Source organism: Ambystoma mexicanum, chromosome 6q (genome assembly GCF_040938575.1).
Source record: "Ambystoma mexicanum isolate Mex_15411 chromosome 6q, UKY_AmexF1_1, whole genome shotgun sequence".
NCBI lineage: Eukaryota > Metazoa > Chordata > Amphibia > Caudata > Ambystomatidae > Ambystoma > Ambystoma mexicanum.
This window is the reverse complement of record NC_090937.1, coordinates 1,629,640,945-1,629,661,801: the sequence shown is the minus strand read 5'-3', so window position 1 is coordinate 1,629,661,801 and position 20,857 is coordinate 1,629,640,945. Positions and strand designations below refer to the sequence as shown.

At 49.9% G+C, this 20,857-nt stretch overlaps 8 non-coding genes across 8 annotated transcripts; all 8 read right to left on the bottom strand.

Moving 5' to 3' along the window:
• Positions 1–2,095: 2,095 nt before the first annotated feature.
• TRNAG-UCC (transfer RNA glycine (anticodon UCC)) lies at positions 2,096–2,167 on the bottom strand. The gene has a single exon. It is a non-coding gene; the product is annotated as a tRNA-Gly (tRNA).
• Positions 2,168–5,225: 3,058 nt separating this feature from the next.
• On the bottom strand, positions 5,226–5,297 carry TRNAG-UCC (transfer RNA glycine (anticodon UCC)). The gene has a single exon. It is a non-coding gene; the product is annotated as a tRNA-Gly (tRNA).
• Positions 5,298–6,482: 1,185 nt separating this feature from the next.
• Positions 6,483–6,554, bottom strand: TRNAG-UCC (transfer RNA glycine (anticodon UCC)). The gene has a single exon. It is a non-coding gene; the product is annotated as a tRNA-Gly (tRNA).
• A 2,430-nt stretch (positions 6,555–8,984) lies between these two features.
• On the bottom strand, positions 8,985–9,056 carry TRNAG-UCC (transfer RNA glycine (anticodon UCC)). The gene has a single exon. It is a non-coding gene; the product is annotated as a tRNA-Gly (tRNA).
• A 1,185-nt stretch (positions 9,057–10,241) lies between these two features.
• TRNAG-UCC (transfer RNA glycine (anticodon UCC)) lies at positions 10,242–10,313 on the bottom strand. Its single transcript has one exon. It is a non-coding gene; the product is annotated as a tRNA-Gly (tRNA).
• Positions 10,314–10,869: 556 nt separating this feature from the next.
• TRNAG-UCC (transfer RNA glycine (anticodon UCC)) lies at positions 10,870–10,941 on the bottom strand. The gene has a single exon. It is a non-coding gene; the product is annotated as a tRNA-Gly (tRNA).
• Positions 10,942–12,126: 1,185 nt separating this feature from the next.
• On the bottom strand, positions 12,127–12,198 carry TRNAG-UCC (transfer RNA glycine (anticodon UCC)). Its single transcript has one exon. It is a non-coding gene; the product is annotated as a tRNA-Gly (tRNA).
• A 4,917-nt stretch (positions 12,199–17,115) lies between these two features.
• On the bottom strand, positions 17,116–17,187 carry TRNAG-UCC (transfer RNA glycine (anticodon UCC)). Its single transcript has one exon. It is a non-coding gene; the product is annotated as a tRNA-Gly (tRNA).
• Between the last annotated feature and the right edge of the window lie 3,670 nt (positions 17,188–20,857).

Here is a 20,857-nt window from a genome sequence, read left to right as displayed (position 1 = left end):
AGAGGATGGTTTCGATCCATCGACCTCTGGGTTATGGGCCCAGCACGCTTCCGCTGCGCCACTCTGCTGGTTGGAGAACAAGAGCTTTTATGGGCTTTTACAGCCTACAAACCGACAACCCTAGACCCAGTTTCGAGTGAAGCGGGCAGTAGGCCTTACAAAGCCAAACAACCTGCAACCACGCACTCCCATCCCATGGCCTTTTGCAGACAGGCCTCATTTCTCTAGCTCACACCCTAACTGCCAACACCCCTTCCCCTTCTCTCTCTGTCTCTCTCTCTCTGTCTCTCTCTCTCATTCTCTCTCTCTCGCAAATAGATACTTTACTTCCCAGGTGCAACAAAACAAGCCTTCTCGAGCTGGCAGATATGGGAAGGAAGGAAGGAAGGGCCAGTTTGGAAACTCAACTCAATTACCATAAATCCCCTGCTAAGGGTTATGGGAGGGAGGAATGAAGGAACTTTGCTTCAGGGAAAGGGCTGCTGCTGCTTCAGCATGTGAGGAGCGCAGCCACACGTTTCACCTTCTTCAGTATGTTGGTTTACAGGATGAGAGAGATCCTGAAACCTCACTCTAATAGGCTGAGGTGCTGTGCTCGGTGGCCTGCTGGGACCTTGGCCCGTCAGGGCAAGGCGAATAGGCCTTTGTCAGGCCTTTGTCGGGGAGGGGCCAGGAGCCCTGCTCGCTTCAATCCCCTCACCGATAGACAGTTGCAGAAACTAGGATGCAAGAACCTTTCCTGGATGGGGTTTTGATTTTCACGAAAAGTGTGTCAGCTTTGCTTTCAGCATGAGTCTGATTTCCAAAAAATGCATTTTGAACATTTAAAGATTTGATCTGCGTTGGCCGGGAATCGAACCGGGGTCAACTGCTTGGAAGGCAGCTATGCTCACCACTATACCACCAACGCCTGCCTGTCTGGGCTATCTGATGGAGCGGCCCTTAGAAATAAGAATAAGTCATTGGCTGGGAATGAAAAAAGCTTGCGTTTGACGCAGAAGCAGTTCGCATCATGAGGTCTTGCCGGTCAGCCCAACATTTCCCCGGGACCCCTTAAAAAAGGAGCTTGGTTTTAAGTTTGGTTTGATTGAACAGTACATTTTGTTGGCTGGGCTGGGACCCTCTCCTATTTAGCGCAAGAGTGGAACGAGGCAGCAAGTTCAAGGAATGACATTGCATCCAGGCACTTACAGCTCTTTGTGCCCTAATGCCATGACACAAAAACATAATTTGAAAAAAGTTAGCAGAGGATGGTTTCGATCCATCGACCTCTGGGTTATGGGCCCAGCACGCTTCCGCTGCGCCACTCTGCTGGTTGGAGAACAAAAGCTTTTCTGGGCTTTTACAGCCTACAAACCGACAACCCTAGACCCATTTTCGAGTGAAGCGGGCAGTAGGCCTTACAAAGCCAAACAACCTGCAACCACGCACTCCCATCCCATGGCCTTTTGCAGACAGGCCTCATTTCTCTAGCTCACACCCTAACTGCCAACACCCCTTCCCCTTCTCTCTCTGTCTCTCTCTCTCTGTCTCTCTCTCTCATTCTCTCTCTCTCGCAAATAGATACTTTACTTCCCAGGTGCAACAAAACAAGCCTTCTCGAGCTGGCAGATATGGGAAGGAAGGAAGGAAGGGCCAGTTTGGAAACTCAACTCAATTACCATAAATCCCCTGCTAAGGGTTATGGGAGGGAGGAATGAAGGAACTTTGCTTCAGGGAAAGGGCTGCTGCTGCTTCAGCATGTGAGGAGCGCAGCCACACGTTTCACCTTCTTCAGTATGTTGGTTTACAGGATGAGAGAGATCCTGAAACCTCACTCTAATAGGCTGAGGTGCTGTGCTCGGTGGCCTGCTGGGACCAAGGCCCGTCAGGGCAAGGCGAATAGGCCTTTGTCAGGCCTTCGTCAGGGCTTTGTCGGGGAGGGGCCAGGAGCCCTGCTCGCTTCAATCCCCTCACCGATAGACAGTTGCAGAAACTAGGATGCAAGAACCTTTCCTGGATGGGGTTTTGATTTTCACGAAAAGTGTGTCAGCTTTGCTTTCAGCATGAGTCTGATTTCCAAAAAATGCATTTTGAACAATTTAAAGATTTGATCTGCGTTGGCCGGGAATCGAACCCGGGTCAACTGCTTGGAAGGCAGCTATGCTCACCACTATACCACCAACGCCTGCCTGTCTGGGCTATCTGATGGAGCGGCCCTTAGAAATAAGAATAAGTCATTGGCTGGGAATGAAAAAAGCTTGCGTTTGACGCAGAAGCAGTTCGAGTTTGGAAACTCAACTCAATTACCATAAATCCCCTGCTAAGGGTTATGGGAGGGAGGAATGAAGGAACTTTGCTTCAGGGAAAGGGCTGCTGCTGCTTCAGCATGTGAGGAGCGCAGCCACACGTTTCACCTTCTTCAGTATGTTGGTTTACAGGATGAGAGAGATCCTGAAACCTCACTCTAATAGGCTGAGGTGCTGTGCTCGGTGGCCTGCTGGGACCAAGGCCCGTCAGGGCAAGGCGAATAGGCCTTTGTCAGGCCTTCGTCAGGGCTTTGTCGGGGAGGGGCCAGGAGCCCTGCTCGCTTCAATCCCCTCACCGATAGACAGTTGCAGAAACTAGGATGCAAGAACCTTTCCTGGATGGGGTTTTGATTTTCACGAAAAGTGTGTCAGCTTTGCTTTCAGCATGAGTCTGATTTCCAAAAAATGCATTTTGAACAATTTAAAGATTTGATCTGCTTTGGCCGGGAATCGAACCCGGGTCAACTGCTTGGAAGGCAGCTATGCTCACCACTATACCACCAACGCCTGCCTGTCTGGGCTATCTGATGGAGCGGCCCTTAGAAATAAGAATAAGTCATTGGCTGGGAATGAAAAAAGCTTGCGTTTGACGCAGAAGCAGTTCGCATCATGAGGTCTTGCCGGTCAGCCCAACATTTCCCCGGGACCCCTTAAAAAAGGAGCTTAGTTTTAAGTTTGGTTTGATTGAACAGTACATTTTGTTGGCTGGGCTGGGACCCTCTCCTATTTAGCGCAAGAGTGGAACGAGGCAGCAAGTTCAAGGAATGACATTGCATCCAGGCACTTACAGCTCTTTGTGCCCTAATGCCATGACACAAAAACATAATTTGAAAAAAGTTAGCAGAGAATGGTTTCGATCCATCGACCTCTGGGTTATGGGCCCAGCACGCTTCCGCTGCGCCACTCTGCTGGTTGGAGAACAAAAGCTTTTCTGGGCTTTTACAGCCTACAAACCGACAACCCTAGACCCATTTTCGAGTGAAGCGGGCAGTAGGCCTTACAAAGCCAAACAACCTGCAACCACGCACTCCCATCCCATGGCCTTTTGCAGACAGGCCTCATTTCTCTAGCTCACACCCTAACTGCCAACACCCCTTCCCCTTCTCTCTCTGTCTCTCTCTCTCTGTCTCTCTCTCTCATTCTCTCTCTCTCGCAAATAGATACTTTACTTCCCAGGTGCAACAAAACAAGCCTTCTCGAGCTGGCAGATATGGGAAGGAAGGAAGGAAGGGCCAGTTTGGAAACTCAACTCAATTACCATAAATCCCCTGCTAAGGGTTATGGGAGGGAGGAATGAAGGAACTTTGCTTCAGGGAAAGGGCTGCTGCTGCTTCAGCATGTGAGGAGCGCAGCCACACGTTTCACCTTCTTCAGTATGTTGGTTTACAGGATGAGAGAGATCCTGAAACCTCACTCTAATAGGCTGAGGTGCTGTGCTCGGTGGCCTGCTGGGACCAAGGCCCGTCAGGGCAAGGCGAATAGGCCTTTGTCAGGCCTTTGTCGGGGAGGGGCCAGGAGCCCTGCTCGCTTCAATCCCCTCACCGATAGACAGTTGCAGAAACTAGGATGCAAGAACCTTTCCTGGATGGGGTTTTGATTTTCACGAAAAGTGTGTCAGCTTTGCTTTCAGCATGAGTCTGATTTCCAAAAAATGCATTTTGAACATTTAAAGATTTGATCTGCGTTGGCCGGGAATCGAACCGGGGTCAACTGCTTGGAAGGCAGCTATGCTCACCACTATACCACCAACGCCTGCCTGTCTGGGCTATCTGATGGAGCGGCCCTTAGAAATAAGAATAAGTCATTGGCTGGGAATGAAAAAAGCTTGCGTTTGACGCAGAAGCAGTTCGCATCATGAGGTCTTGCCGGTCAGCCCAACATTTCCCCGGGACCCCTTAAAAAAGGAGCTTGGTTTTAAGTTTGGTTTGATTGAACAGTACATTTTGTTGGCTGGGCTGGGACCCTCTCCTATTTAGCGCAAGAGTGGAACGAGGCAGCAAGTTCAAGGAATGACATTGCATCCAGGCACTTACAGCTCTTTGTGCCCTAATGCCATGACACAAAAACATAATTTGAAAAAAGTTAGCAGAGGATGGTTTCGATCCATCGACCTCTGGGTTATGGGCCCAGCACGCTTCCGCTGCGCCACTCTGCTGGTTGGAGAACAAAAGCTTTTCTGGGCTTTTACAGCCTACAAACCGACAACCCTAGACCCATTTTCGAGTGAAGCGGGCAGTAGGCCTTACAAAGCCAAACAACCTGCAACCACGCACTCCCATCCCATGGCCTTTTGCAGACAGGCCTCATTTCTCTAGCTCACACCCTAACTGCCAACACCCCTTCCCCTTCTCTCTCTGTCTCTCTCTCTCTGTCTCTCTCTCTCATTCTCTCTCTCTCGCAAATAGATACTTTACTTCCCAGGTGCAACAAAACAAGCCTTCTCGAGCTGGCAGATATGGGAAGGAAGGAAGGAAGGGCCAGTTTGGAAACTCAACTCAATTACCATAAATCCCCTGCTAAGGGTTATGGGAGGGAGGAATGAAGGAACTTTGCTTCAGGGAAAGGGCTGCTGCTGCTTCAGCATGTGAGGAGCGCAGCCACACGTTTCACCTTCTTCAGTATGTTGGTTTACAGGATGAGAGAGATCCTGAAACCTCACTCTAATAGGCTGAGGTGCTGTGCTCGGTGGCCTGCTGGGACCAAGGCCCGTCAGGGCAAGGCGAATAGGCCTTTGTCAGGCCTTCGTCAGGGCTTTGTCGGGGAGGGGCCAGGAGCCCTGCTCGCTTCAATCCCCTCACCGATAGACAGTTGCAGAAACTAGGATGCAAGAACCTTTCCTGGATGGGGTTTTGATTTTCACGAAAAGTGTGTCAGCTTTGCTTTCAGCATGAGTCTGATTTCCAAAAAATGCATTTTGAACAATTTAAAGATTTGATCTGCGTTGGCCGGGAATCGAACCCGGGTCAACTGCTTGGAAGGCAGCTATGCTCACCACTATACCACCAACGCCTGCCTGTCTGGGCTATCTGATGGAGCGGCCCTTAGAAATAAGAATAAGTCATTGGCTGGGAATGAAAAAAGCTTGCGTTTGACGCAGAAGCAGTTCGCATCATGAGGTCTTGCCGGTCAGCCCAACATTTCCCCGGGACCCCTTAAAAAAGGAGCTTGGTTTTAAGTTTGGTTTGATTGAACAGTACATTTTGTTGGCTGGGCTGGGACCCTCTCCTATTTAGCGCAAGAGTGGAACGAGGCAGCAAGTTCAAGGAATGACATTGCATCCAGGCACTTACAGCTCTTTGTGCCCTAATGCCATGACACAAAAACATAATTTGAAAAAAGTTAGCAGAGGATGGTTTCGATCCATCGACCTCTGGGTTATGGGCCCAGCACGCTTCTGCTGCGCCACTCTGCTGGTTGGAGAACAAAAGCTTTTCTGGGCTTTTACAGCCTACAAACCGACAACCCTAGACCCATTTTCGAGTGAAGCGGGCAGTAGGCCTTACAAAGCCAAACAACCTGCAACCACGCACTCCCATCCCATGGCCTTTTGCAGACAGGCCTCATTTCTCTAGCTCACACCCTAACTGCCAACACCCCTTCCCCTTCTCTCTCTGTCTCTCTCTCTCTGTCTCTCTCTCTCATTCTCTCTCTCTCGCAAATAGATACTTTACTTCCCAGGTGCAACAAAACAAGCCTTCTCGAGCTGGCAGATATGGGAAGGAAGGAAGGAAGGGCCAGTTTGGAAACTCAACTCAATTACCATAAATCCCCTGCTAAGGGTTATGGGAGGGAGGAATGAAGGAACTTTGCTTCAGGGAAAGGGCTGCTGCTGCTTCAGCATGTGAGGAGCGCAGCCACACGTTTCACCTTCTTCAGTATGTTGGTTTACAGGATGAGAGAGATCCTGAAACCTCACTCTAATAGGCTGAGGTGCTGTGCTCGGTGGCCTGCTGGGACCAAGGCCCGTCAGGGCAAGGCGAATAGGCCTTTGTCAGGCCTTCGTCAGGGCTTTGTCGGGGAGGGGCCAGGAGCCCTGCTCGCTTCAATCCCCTCACCGATAGACAGTTGCAGAAACTAGGATGCAAGAACCTTTCCTGGATGGGGTTTTGATTTTCACGAAAAGTGTGTCAGCTTTGCTTTCAGCATGAGTCTGATTTCCAAAAAATGCATTTTGAACAATTTAAAGATTTGATCTGCGTTGGCCGGGAATCGAACCCGGGTCAACTGCTTGGAAGGCAGCTATGCTCACCACTATACCACCAACGCCTGCCTGTCTGGGCTATCTGATGGAGCGGCCCTTAGAAATAAGAATAAGTCATTGGCTGGGAATGAAAAAAGCTTGCGTTTGACGCAGAAGCAGTTCGCATCATGAGGTCTTGCCGGTCAGCCCAACATTTCCCCGGGACCCCTTAAAAAAGGAGCTTGGTTTTAAGTTTGGTTTGATTGAACAGTACATTTTGTTGGCTGGGCTGGGACCCTCTCCTATTTAGCGCAAGAGTGGAACGAGGCAGCAAGTTCAAGGAATGACATTGCATCCAGGCACTTACAGCTCTTTGTGCCCTAATGCCATGACACAAAAACATAATTTGAAAAAAGTTAGCAGAGGATGGTTTCGATCCATCGACCTCTGGGTTATGGGCCCAGCACGCTTCCGCTGCGCCACTCTGCTGGTTGGAGAACAAGAGCTTTTATGGGCTTTTACAGCCTACAAACCGACAACCCTAGACCCAGTTTCGAGTGAAGCGGGCAGTAGGCCTTACAAAGCCAAACAACCTGCAACCACGCACTCCCATCCCATGGCCTTTTGCAGACAGGCCTCATTTCTCTAGCTCACACCCTAACTGCCAACACCCCTTCCCCTTCTCTCTCTGTCTCTCTCTCTCTGTCTCTCTCTCTCATTCTCTCTCTCTCGCAAATAGATACTTTACTTCCCAGGTGCAACAAAACAAGCCTTCTCGAGCTGGCAGATATGGGAAGGAAGGAAGGAAGGGCCAGTTTGGAAACTCAACTCAATTACCATAAATCCCCTGCTAAGGGTTATGGGAGGGAGGAATGAAGGAACTTTGCTTCAGGGAAAGGGCTGCTGCTGCTTCAGCATGTGAGGAGCGCAGCCACACGTTTCACCTTCTTCAGTATGTTGGTTTACAGGATGAGAGAGATCCTGAAACCTCACTCTAATAGGCTGAGGTGCTGTGCTCGGTGGCCTGCTGGGACCTTGGCCCGTCAGGGCAAGGCGAATAGGCCTTTGTCAGGCCTTTGTCGGGGAGGGGCCAGGAGCCCTGCTCGCTTCAATCCCCTCACCGATAGACAGTTGCAGAAACTAGGATGCAAGAACCTTTCCTGGATGGGGTTTTGATTTTCACGAAAAGTGTGTCAGCTTTGCTTTCAGCATGAGTCTGATTTCCAAAAAATGCATTTTGAACATTTAAAGATTTGATCTGCGTTGGCCGGGAATCGAACCGGGGTCAACTGCTTGGAAGGCAGCTATGCTCACCACTATACCACCAACGCCTGCCTGTCTGGGCTATCTGATGGAGCGGCCCTTAGAAATAAGAATAAGTCATTGGCTGGGAATGAAAAAAGCTTGCGTTTGACGCAGAAGCAGTTCGCATCATGAGGTCTTGCCGGTCAGCCCAACATTTCCCCGGGACCCCTTAAAAAAGGAGCTTGGTTTTAAGTTTGGTTTGATTGAACAGTACATTTTGTTGGCTGGGCTGGGACCCTCTCCTATTTAGCGCAAGAGTGGAACGAGGCAGCAAGTTCAAGGAATGACATTGCATCCAGGCACTTACAACTCTTTGTGCCCTAATGCCATGACACAAAAACATAATTTGAAAAAAGTTAGCAGAGGATGGTTTCGATCCATCGACCTCTGGGTTATGGGCCCAGCACGCTTCCGCTGCGCCACTCTGCTGGTTGGAGAACAAAAGCTTTTCTGGGCTTTTACAGCCTACAAACCGACAACCCTAGACCCATTTTCGAGTGAAGCGGGCAGTAGGCCTTACAAAGCCAAACAACCTGCAACCACGCACTCCCATCCCATGGCCTTTTGCAGACAGGCCTCATTTCTCTAGCTCACACCCTAACTGCCAACACCCCTTCCCCTTCTCTCTCTGTCTCTCTCTCTCTGTCTCTCTCTCTCATTCTCTCTCTCTCGCAAATAGATACTTTACTTCCCAGGTGCAACAAAACAAGCCTTCTCGAGCTGGCAGATATGGGAAGGAAGGAAGGAAGGGCCAGTTTGGAAACTCAACTCAATTACCATAAATCCCCTGCTAAGGGTTATGGGAGGGAGGAATGAAGGAACTTTGCTTCAGGGAAAGGGCTGCTGCTGCTTCAGCATGTGAGGAGCGCAGCCACACGTTTCACCTTCTTCAGTATGTTGGTTTACAGGATGAGAGAGATCCTGAAACCTCACTCTAATAGGCTGAGGTGCTGTGCTCGGTGGCCTGCTGGGACCAAGGCCCGTCAGGGCAAGGCGAATAGGCCTTTGTCAGGCCTTCGTCAGGGCTTTGTCGGGGAGGGGCCAGGAGCCCTGCTCGCTTCAATCCCCTCACCGATAGACAGTTGCAGAAACTAGGATGCAAGAACCTTTCCTGGATGGGGTTTTGATTTTCACGAAAAGTGTGTCAGCTTTGCTTTCAGCATGAGTCTGATTTCCAAAAAATGCATTTTGAACAATTTAAAGATTTGATCTGCGTTGGCCGGGAATCGAACCCGGGTCAACTGCTTGGAAGGCAGCTATGCTCACCACTATACCACCAACGCCTGCCTGTCTGGGCTATCTGATGGAGCGGCCCTTAGAAATAAGAATAAGTCATTGGCTGGGAATGAAAAAAGCTTGCGTTTGACGCAGAAGCAGTTCGCATCATGAGGTCTTGCCGGTCAGCCCAACATTTCCCCGGGACCCCTTAAAAAAGGAGCTTGGTTTTAAGTTTGGTTTGATTGAACAGTACATTTTGTTGGCTGGGCTGGGACCCTCTCCTATTTAGCGCAAGAGTGGAACGAGGCAGCAAGTTCAAGGAATGACATTGCATCCAGGCACTTACAGCTCTTTGTGCCCTAATGCCATGACACAAAAACATAATTTGAAAAAAGTTAGCAGAGGATGGTTTCGATCCATCGACCTCTGGGTTATGGGCCCAGCACGCTTCCGCTGCGCCACTCTGCTGGTTGGAGAACAAAAGCTTTTCTGGGCTTTTACAGCCTACAAACCGACAACCCTAGACCCATTTTCGAGTGAAGCGGGCAGTAGGCCTTACAAAGCCAAACAACCTGCAACCACGCACTCCCATCCCATGGCCTTTTGCAGACAGGCCTCATTTCTCTAGCTCACACCCTAACTGCCAACACCCCTTCCCCTTCTCTCTCTGTCTCTCTCTCTCTGTCTCTCTCTCTCATTCTCTCTCTCTCGCAAATAGATACTTTACTTCCCAGGTGCAACAAAACAAGCCTTCTCGAGCTGGCAGATATGGGAAGGAAGGAAGGAAGGGCCAGTTTGGAAACTCAACTCAATTACCATAAATCCCCTGCTAAGGGTTATGGGAGGGAGGAATGAAGGAACTTTGCTTCAGGGAAAGGGCTGCTGCTGCTTCAGCATGTGAGGAGCGCAGCCACACGTTTCACCTTCTTCAGTATGTTGGTTTACAGGATGAGAGAGATCCTGAAACCTCACTCTAATAGGCTGAGGTGCTGTGCTTGGTGGCCTGCTGGGACCAAGGCCCGTCAGGGCAAGGCGAATAGGCCTTTGTCAGGCCTTCGTCAGGGCTTTGTCGGGGAGGGGCCAGGAGCCCTGCTCGCTTCAATCCCCTCACCGATAGACAGTTGCAGAAACTAGGATGCAAGAACCTTTCCTGGATGGGGTTTTGATTTTCACGAAAAGTGTGTCAGCTTTGCTTTCAGCATGAGTCTGATTTCCAAAAAATGCATTTTGAACAATTTAAAGATTTGATCTGCGTTGGCCGGGAATCGAACCCGGGTCAACTGCTTGGAAGGCAGCTATGCTCACCACTATACCACCAACGCCTGCCTGTCTGGGCTATCTGATGGAGCGGCCCTTAGAAATAAGAATAAGTCATTGGCTGGGAATGAAAAAAGCTTGCGTTTGACGCAGAAGCAGTTCGAGTTTGGAAACTCAACTCAATTACCATAAATCCCCTGCTAAGGGTTATGGGAGGGAGGAATGAAGGAACTTTGCTTCAGGGAAAGGGCTGCTGCTGCTTCAGCATGTGAGGAGCGCAGCCACACGTTTCACCTTCTTCAGTATGTTGGTTTACAGGATGAGAGAGATCCTGAAACCTCACTCTAATAGGCTGAGGTGCTGTGCTCGGTGGCCTGCTGGGACCAAGGCCCGTCAGGGCAAGGCGAATAGGCCTTTGTCAGGCCTTCGTCAGGGCTTTGTCGGGGAGGGGCCAGGAGCCCTGCTCGCTTCAATCCCCTCACCGATAGACAGTTGCAGAAACTAGGATGCAAGAACCTTTCCTGGATGGGGTTTTGATTTTCACGAAAAGTGTGTCAGCTTTGCTTTCAGCATGAGTCTGATTTCCAAAAAATGCATTTTGAACAATTTAAAGATTTGATCTGCGTTGGCCGGGAATCGAACCCGGGTCAACTGCTTGGAAGGCAGCTATGCTCACCACTATACCACCAACGCCTGCCTGTCTGGGCTATCTGATGGAGCGGCCCTTAGAAATAAGAATAAGTCATTGGCTGGGAATGAAAAAAGCTTGCGTTTGACGCAGAAGCAGTTCGCATCATGAGGTCTTGCCGGTCAGCCCAACATTTCCCCGGGACCCCTTAAAAAAGGAGCTTGGTTTTAAGTTTGGTTTGATTGAACAGTACATTTTGTTGGCTGGGCTGGGACCCTCTCCTATTTAGCGCAAGAGTGGAACGAGGCAGCAAGTTCAAGGAATGACATTGCATCCAGGCACTTACAGCTCTTTGTGCCCTAATGCCATGACACAAAAACATAATTTGAAAAAAGTTAGCAGAGGATGGTTTCGATCCATCGACCTCTGGGTTATGGGCCCAGCACGCTTCCGCTGCGCCACTCTGCTGGTTGGAGAACAAAAGCTTTTCTGGGCTTTTACAGCCTACAAACCGACAACCCTAGACCCATTTTCGAGTGAAGCGGGCAGTAGGCCTTACAAAGCCAAACAACCTGCAACCACGCACTCCCATCCCATGGCCTTTTGCAGACAGGCCTCATTTCTCTAGCTCACACCCTAACTGCCAACACCCCTTCCCCTTCTCTCTCTGTCTCTCTCTCTCTGTCTCTCTCTCTCATTCTCTCTCTCTCGCAAATAGATACTTTACTTCCCAGGTGCAACAAAACAAGCCTTCTCGAGCTGGCAGATATGGGAAGGAAGGAAGGAAGGGCCAGTTTGGAAACTCAACTCAATTACCATAAATCCCCTGCTAAGGGTTATGGGAGGGAGGAATGAAGGAACTTTGCTTCAGGGAAAGGGCTGCTGCTGCTTCAGCATGTGAGGAGCGCAGCCACACGTTTCACCTTCTTCAGTATGTTGGTTTACAGGATGAGAGAGATCCTGAAACCTCACTCTAATAGGCTGAGGTGCTGTGCTCGGTGGCCTGCTGGGACCAAGGCCCGTCAGGGCAAGGCGAATAGGCCTTTGTCAGGCCTTCGTCAGGGCTTTGTCGGGGAGGGGCCAGGAGCCCTGCTCGCTTCAATCCCCTCACCGATAGACAGTTGCAGAAACTAGGATGCAAGAACCTTTCCTGGATGGGGTTTTGATTTTCACGAAAAGTGTGTCAGCTTTGCTTTCAGCATGAGTCTGATTTCCAAAAAATGCATTTTGAACAATTTAAAGATTTGATCTGCGTTGGCCGGGAATCGAACCCGGGTCAACTGCTTGGAAGGCAGCTATGCTCACCACTATACCACCAACGCCTGCCTGTCTGGGCTATCTGATGGAGCGGCCCTTAGAAATAAGAATAAGTCATTGGCTGGGAATGAAAAAAGCTTGCGTTTGACGCAGAAGCAGTTCGCATCATGAGGTCTTGCCGGTCAGCCCAACATTTCCCCGGGACCCCTTAAAAAAGGAGCTTGGTTTTAAGTTTGGTTTGATTGAACAGTACATTTTGTTGGCTGGGCTGGGACCCTCTCCTATTTAGCGCAAGAGTGGAACGAGGCAGCAAGTTCAAGGAATGACATTGCATCCAGGCACTTACAGCTCTTTGTGCCCTAATGCCATGACACAAAAACATAATTTGAAAAAAGTTAGCAGAGGATGGTTTCGATCCATCGACCTCTGGGTTATGGGCCCAGCACGCTTCCGCTGCGCCACTCTGCTGGTTGGAGAACAAAAGCTTTTCTGGGCTTTTACAGCCTACAAACCGACAACCCTAGACCCATTTTCGAGTGAAGCGGGCAGTAGGCCTTACAAAGCCAAACAACCTGCAACCACGCACTCCCATCCCATGGCCTTTTGCAGACAGGCCTCATTTCTCTAGCTCACACCCTAACTGCCAACACCCCTTCCCCTTCTCTCTCTGTCTCTCTCTCTCTGTCTCTCTCTCTCATTCTCTCTCTCTCGCAAATAGATACTTTACTTCCCAGGTGCAACAAAACAAGCCTTCTCGAGCTGGCAGATATGGGAAGGAAGGAAGGAAGGGCCAGTTTGGAAACTCAACTCAATTACCATAAATCCCCTGCTAAGGGTTATGGGAGGGAGGAATGAAGGAACTTTGCTTCAGGGAAAGGGCTGCTGCTGCTTCAGCATGTGAGGAGCGCAGCCACACGTTTCACCTTCTTCAGTATGTTGGTTTACAGGATGAGAGAGATCCTGAAACCTCACTCTAATAGGCTGAGGTGCTGTGCTCGGTGGCCTGCTGGGACCAAGGCCCGTCAGGGCAAGGCGAATAGGCCTTTGTCAGGCCTTCGTCAGGGCTTTGTCGGGGAGGGGCCAGGAGCCCTGCTCGCTTCAATCCCCTCACCGATAGACAGTTGCAGAAACTAGGATGCAAGAACCTTTCCTGGATGGGGTTTTGATTTTCACGAAAAGTGTGTCAGCTTTGCTTTCAGCATGAGTCTGATTTCCAAAAAATGCATTTTGAACAATTTAAAGATTTGATCTGCGTTGGCCTAACTGCTTGGAAGGCAGCTATGCTCACCACTATACCACCAACGCCTGCCTGTCTGGGCTATCTGATGGAGCGGCCCTTAGAAATAAGAATAAGTCATTGGCTGGGAATGAAAAAAGCTTGCGTTTGACGCAGAAGCAGTTCGCATCATGAGGTCTTGCCGGTCAGCCCAACATTTCCCCGGGACCCCTTAAAAAAGGAGCTTGGTTTTAAGTTTGGTTTGATTGAACAGTACATTTTGTTGGCTGGGCTGGGACCCTCTCCTATTTAGCGCAAGAGTGGAACGAGGCAGCAAGTTCAAGGAATGACATTGCATCCAGGCACTTACAGCTCTTTGTGCCCTAATGCCATGACACAAAAACATAATTTGAAAAAAGTTAGCAGAGGATGGTTTCGATCCATCGACCTCTGGGTTATGGGCCCAGCACGCTTCCGCTGCGCCACTCTGCTGGTTGGAGAACAAAAGCTTTTCTGGGCTTTTACAGCCTACAAACCGACAACCCTAGACCCATTTTCGAGTGAAGCGGGCAGTAGGCCTTACAAAGCCAAACAACCTGCAACCACGCACTCCCATCCCATGGCCTTTTGCAGACAGGCCTCATTTCTCTAGCTCACACCCTAACTGCCAACACCCCTTCCCCTTCTCTCTCTGTCTCTCTCTCTCTGTCTCTCTCTCTCATTCTCTCTCTCTCGCAAATAGATACTTTACTTCCCAGGTGCAACAAAACAAGCCTTCTCGAGCTGGCAGATATGGGAAGGAAGGAAGGAAGGGCCAGTTTGGAAACTCAACTCAATTACCATAAATCCCCTGCTAAGGGTTATGGGAGGGAGGAATGAAGGAACTTTGCTTCAGGGAAAGGGCTGCTGCTGCTTCAGCATGTGAGGAGCGCAGCCACACGTTTCACCTTCTTCAGTATGTTGGTTTACAGGATGAGAGAGATCCTGAAACCTCACTCTAATAGGCTGAGGTGCTGTGCTCGGTGGCCTGCTGGGACCAAGGCCCGTCAGGGCAAGGCGAATAGGCCTTTGTCAGGCCTTCGTCAGGGCTTTGTCGGGGAGGGGCCAGGAGCCCTGCTCGCTTCAATCCCCTCACCGATAGACAGTTGCAGAAACTAGGATGCAAGAACCTTTCCTGGATGGGGTTTTGATTTTCACGAAAAGTGTGTCAGCTTTGCTTTCAGCATGAGTCTGATTTCCAAAAAATGCATTTTGAACAATTTAAAGATTTGATCTGCGTTGGCCAGGAATCGAACCCGGGTCAACTGCTTGGAAGGCAGCTATGCTCACCACTATACCACCAACGCCTGCCTGTCTGGGCTATCTGATGGAGCGGCCCTTAGAAATAAGAATAAGTCATTGGCTGGGAATGAAAAAAGCTTGCGTTTGACGCAGAAGCAGTTCGCATCATGAGGTCTTGCCGGTCAGCCCAACATTTCCCCGGGACCCCTTAAAAAAGGAGCTTAGTTTTAAGTTTGGTTTGATTGAACAGTACATTTTGTTGGCTGGGCTGGGACCCTCTCCTATTTAGCGCAAGAGTGGAACGAGGCAGCAAGTTCAAGGAATGACATTGCATCCAGGCACTTACAGCTCTTTGTGCCCTAATGCCATGACACAAAAACATAATTTGAAAAAAGTTAGCAGAGGATGGTTTCGATCCATCGACCTCTGGGTTATGGGCCCAGCACGCTTCCGCTGCGCCACTCTGCTGGTTGGAGAACAAAAGCTTTTCTGGGCTTTTACAGCCTACAAACCGACAACCCTAGACCCATTTTCGAGTGAAGCGGGCAGTAGGCCTTACAAAGCCAAACAACCTGCAACCACGCACTCCCATCCCATGGCCTTTTGCAGACAGGCCTCATTTCTCTAGCTCACACCCTAACTGCCAACACCCCTTCCCCTTCTCTCTCTGTCTCTCTCTCTCTGTCTCTCTCTCTCATTCTCTCTCTCTCGCAAATAGATACTTTACTTCCCAGGTGCAACAAAACAAGCCTTCTCGAGCTGGCAGATATGGGAAGGAAGGAAGGAAGGGCCAGTTTGGAAACTCAACTCAATTACCATAAATCCCCTGCTAAGGGTTATGGGAGGGAGGAATGAAGGAACTTTGCTTCAGGGAAAGGGCTGCTGCTGCTTCAGCATGTGAGGAGCGCAGCCACACGTTTCACCTTCTTCAGTATGTTGGTTTACAGGATGAGAGAGATCCTGAAACCTCACTCTAATAGGCTGAGGTGCTGTGCTCGGTGGCCTGCTGGGACCAAGGCCCGTCAGGGCAAGGCGAATAGGCCTTTGTCAGGCCTTTGTCGGGGAGGGGCCAGGAGCCCTGCTCGCTTCAATCCCCTCACCGATAGACAGTTGCAGAAACTAGGATGCAAGAACCTTTCCTGGATGGGGTTTTGATTTTCACGAAAAGTGTGTCAGCTTTGCTTTCAGCATGAGTCTGATTTCCAAAAAATGCATTTTGAACAATTTAAAGATTTGATCTGCGTTGGCCGGGAATCGAACCGGGGTCAACTGCTTGGAAGGCAGCTATGCTCACCACTATACCACCAACGCCTGCCTGTCTGGGCTATCTGATGGAGCGGCCCTTAGAAATAAGAATAAGTCATTGGCTGGGAATGAAAAAAGCTTGCATTTGACGCAGAAGCAGTTCGCATCATGAGGTCTTGCCGGTCAGCCCAACATTTCCCCGGGACCCCTTAAAAAAGGAGCTTGGTTTTAAGTTTGGTTTGATTGAACAGTACATTTTGTTGGCTGGGCTGGGACCCTCTCCTATTTAGCGCAAGAGTGGAACGAGGCAGCAAGTTCAAGGAATGACATTGCATCCAGGCACTTACAGCTCTTTGTGCCCTAATGCCATGACACAAAAACATAATTTGAAAAAAGTTAGCAGAGGATGGTTTCGATCCATCGACCTCTGGGTTATGGGCCCAGCACGCTTCCGCTGCGCCACTCTGCTGGTTGGAGAACAAGCGCTTTTATGGGCTTTTACAGCCTACAAACCGACAACCCTAGACCCAGTTTCGAGTGAAGCGGGCAGTAGGCCTTACAAAGCCAAACAACCTGCAACCACGCACTCCCATCCCATGGCCTTTTGCAGACAGGCCTCATTTCTCTAGCTCACACCCTAACTGCCAACACCCCTTCCCCTTCTCTCTCTGTCTCTCTCTCTCTGTCTCTCTCTCTCATTCTCTCTCTCTCGCAAATAGATACTTTACTTCCCAGGTGCAACAAAACAAGCCTTCTCGAGCTGGCAGATATGGGAAGGAAGGAAGGAAGGGCCAGTTTGGAAACTCAACTCAATTACCATAAATCCCCTGCTAAGGGTTATGGGAGGGAGGAATGAAGGAACTTTGCTTCAGGGAAAGGGCTGCTGCTGCTTCAGCATGTGAGGAGCGCAGCCACACGTTTCACCTTCTTCAGTATGTTGGTTTACAGGATGAGAGAGATCCTGAAACCTCACTCTAATAGGCTGAGGTGCTGTGCTCGGTGGCCTGCTGGGACCTTGGCCCGTCAGGGCAAGGCGAATAGGCCTTTGTCAGGCCTTTGTCGGGGAGGGGCCAGGAGCCCTGCTCGCTTCAATCCCCTCACCGATAGACAGTTGCAGAAACTAGGATGCAAGAACCTTTCCTGGATGGGGTTTTGATTTTCACGAAAAGTGTGTCAGCTTTGCTTTCAGCATGAGTCTGATTTCCAAAAAATGCATTTTGAACAATTTAAAGATTTGATCTGCGTTGGCCGGGAATCGAACCCGGGTCAACTGCTTGGAAGGCAGCTATGCTCACCACTATACCACCAACGCCTGCCTGTCTGGGCTATCTGATGGAGCGGCCCTTAGAAATAAGAATAAGTCATTGGCTGGGAATGAAAAAAGCTTGCGTTTGACGCAGAAGCAGTTCGCATCATGAGGTCTTGCCGGTCAGCCCAACATTTCCCCGGGACCCCTTAAAAAAGGAGCTTGGTTTTAAGTTTGGTTTGATTGAACAGTACATTTTGTTGGCTGGGCTGGGACCCTCTCCTATTTAGCGCAAGAGTGGAACGAGGCAGCAAGTTCAAGGAATGACATTGCATCCAGGCACTTACAGCTCTTTGTGCCCTAATGCCATGACACAAAAACATAATTTGAAAAAACTTAGCAGAGGATGGTTTCTATCCATCGACCTCTGGGTTATGGGCCCAGCACGCTTCCGCTGCGCCACTCTGCTGGTTGGAGAACAAAAGCTTTTCTGGGCTTTTACAGCCTACAAACCGACAACCCTAGACCCATTTTCGAGTGAAGCGGGCAGTAGGCCTTACAAAGCCAAACAACCTGCAACCACGCACTCCCATCCCATGGCCTTTTGCAGACAGGCCTCATTTCTCTAGCTCACACCCTAACTGCCAACACCCCTTCCCCTTCTCTCTCTGTCTCTCTCTCTCTGTCTCTCTCTCTCATTCTCTCTCTCTCGCAAATAGATACTTTACTTCCCAGGTGCAACAAAACAAGCCTTCTCGAGCTGGCAGATATGGGAAGGAAGGAAGGAAGGGCCAGTTTGGAAACTCAACTCAATTACCATAAATCCCCTGCTAAGGGTTATGGGAGGGAGGAATGAAGGAACTTTGCTTCAGGGAAAGGGCTGCTGCTGCTTCAGCATGTGAGGAGCGCAGCCACACGTTTCACCTTCTTCAGTATGTTGGTTTACAGGATGAGAGAGATCCTGAAACCTCACTCTAATAGGCTGAGGTGCTGTGCTCGGTGGCCTGCTGGGACCAAGGCCCGTCAGGGCAAGGCGAATAGGCCTTTGTCAGGCCTTTGTCGGGGAGGGGCCAGGAGCCCTGCTCGCTTCAATCCCCTCACCGATAGACAGTTGCAGAAACTAGGATGCAAGAACCTTTCCTGGATGGGGTTTTGATTTTCACGAAAAGTGTGTCAGCTTTGCTTTCAGCACGAGTCTGATTTCCAAAAAATGCATTTTGAACAATTTAAAGATTTGATCTGCGTTGGCCGGGAATCAAACCCGGGTCAACTGCTGGGAAGGCAGCTATGCTCACCACTATACCACCAACGCCTGCCTGTCTGGGCTATCTGATGGAGCGGCCCTTAGAAATAAGAATAAGTCATTGGCTGGGAATGAAAAAAGCTTGCGCGTTTGACGCAGAAGCAGTTCGCATCATGAGGTCTTGCCGGTCAGCCCAACATTTCCCCGGGACCCCTTAAAAAAGGAGCTTGGTTTTAAGTTTGGTTTGATTGAACAGTACATTTTGTTGGCTGGGCTGGGACCCTCTCCTATTTAGCGCAAGAGTGGAACGAGGCAGCAAGTTCAAGGAATGACATTGCATCCAGGCACTTACAGCTCTTTGTGCCCTAATGCCATGACACAAAAACATAATTTGAAAAAAGTTAGCAGAGGATGGTTTCGATCCATCGACCTCTGGGTTATGGGCCCAGCACGCTTCTGCTGCGCCACTCTGCTGGTAAAGAACAAAAGCTTTTCTGGGCTTTTACAGCCTACAAACCGACAACCCTAGACCCATTTTCGAGTGAAGCGGGCAGTAGGCCTTACAAAGCCAAACAACCTGCAACCACGCACTCCCATCCCATGGCCTTTTGCAGACAGGCCTCATTTCTCTAGCTCACACCCTAACTGCCAACACCCCTTCCCCTTCTCTCTCTGTCTCTCTCTCTCTGTCTCTCTCTCTCATTCTCTCTCTCTCGCAAATAGATACTTTACTTCCCAGGTGCAACAAAACAAGCCTTCTCGAGCTGGCAGATATGGGAAGGAAGGAAGGAAGGGCCAGTTCGGAAACTCAACTCAATTACCATAAATCCCCTGCTAAGGGTTATGGGAGGGAGGAATGAAGGAACTTTGCTTCAGGGAAAGGGCTGCTGCTGCTTCAGCATGTGAGGAGCGCAGCCACACGTTTCACCTTCTTCAGTATGTTGGTTTACAGGATGAGAGAGATCCTGAAACCTCACTCTAATAGGCTGAGGTGCTGTGCTCGGTGGCCTGCTGGGACCTTGGCCCGTCAGGGCAAGGCGAATAGGCCTTTGTCAGGCCTTTGTCGGGGAGGGGCCAGGAGCCCTGCTCGCTTCAATCCCCTCACCGATAGACAGTTGCAGAAACTAGGATGCAAGAACCTTTCCTGGATGGGGTTTTGATTTTCACGAAAAGTGTGTCAGCTTTGCTTTCAGCATGAGTCTGATTTCCAAAAAATGCATTTTGAACATTTAAAGATTTGATCTGCGTTGGCCGGGAATCGAACCGGGGTCAACTGCTTGGAAGGCAGCTATGCTCACCACTATACCACCAACGCCTGCCTGTCTGGGCTATCTGATGGAGCGGCCCTTAGAAATAAGAATAAGTCATTGGCTGGGAATGAAAAAAGCTTGCGTTTGACGCAGAAGCAGTTCGCATCATGAGGTCTTGCCGGTCAGCCCAACATTTCCCCGGGACCCCTTAAAAAAGGAGCTTGGTTTTAAGTTTGGTTTGATTGAACAGTACATTTTGTTGGCTGGGCTGGGACCCTCTCCTATTTAGCGCAAGAGTGGAACGAGGCAGCAAGTTCAAGGAATGACATTGCATCCAGGCACTTACAGCTCTTTGTGCCCTAATGCCATGACACAAAAACATAATTTGAAAAAAGTTAGCAGAGGATGGTTTCGATCCATCGACCTCTGGGTTATGGGCCCAGCACGCTTCCGCTGCGCCACTCTGCTGGTTGGAGAACAAAAGCTTTTCTGGGCTTTTACAGCCTACAAACCGACAACCCTAGACCCATTTTCGAGTGAAGCGGGCAGTAGGCCTTACAAAGCCAAACAACCTGCAACCACGCACTCCCATCCCATGGCCTTTTGCAGACAGGCCTCATTTCTCTAGCTCACACCCTAACTGCCAACACCCCTTCCCCTTCTCTCTCTGTCTCTCTCTCTCTGTCTCTCTCTCTCATTCTCTCTCTCTCGCAAATAGATACTTTACTTCCCAGGTGCAACAAAACAAGCCTTCTCGAGCTGGCAGATATGGGAAGGAAGGAAGGAAGGGCCAGTTTGGAAACTCAACTCAATTACCATAAATCCCCTGCTAAGGGTTATGGGAGGGAGGAATGAAGGAACTTTGCTTCAGGGAAAGGGCTGCTGCTGCTTCAGCATGTGAGGAGCGCAGCCACACGTTTCACCTTCTTCAGTATGTTGGTTTACAGGATGAGAGAGATCCTGAAACCTCACTCTAATAGGCTGAGGTGCTGTGCTCGGTGGCCTGCTGGGACCAAGGCCCGTCAGGGCAAGGCGAATAGGCCTTTGTCAGGCCTTCGTCAGGGCTTTGTCGGGGAGGGGCCAGGAGCCCTGCTCGCTTCAATCCCCTCACCGATAGACAGTTGCAGAAACTAGGATGCAAGAACCTTTCCTGGATGGGGTTTTGATTTTCACGAAAAGTGTGTCAGCTTTGCTTTCAGAATGAGTCTGATTTCCAAAAAATGCATTTTGAACAATTTAAAGA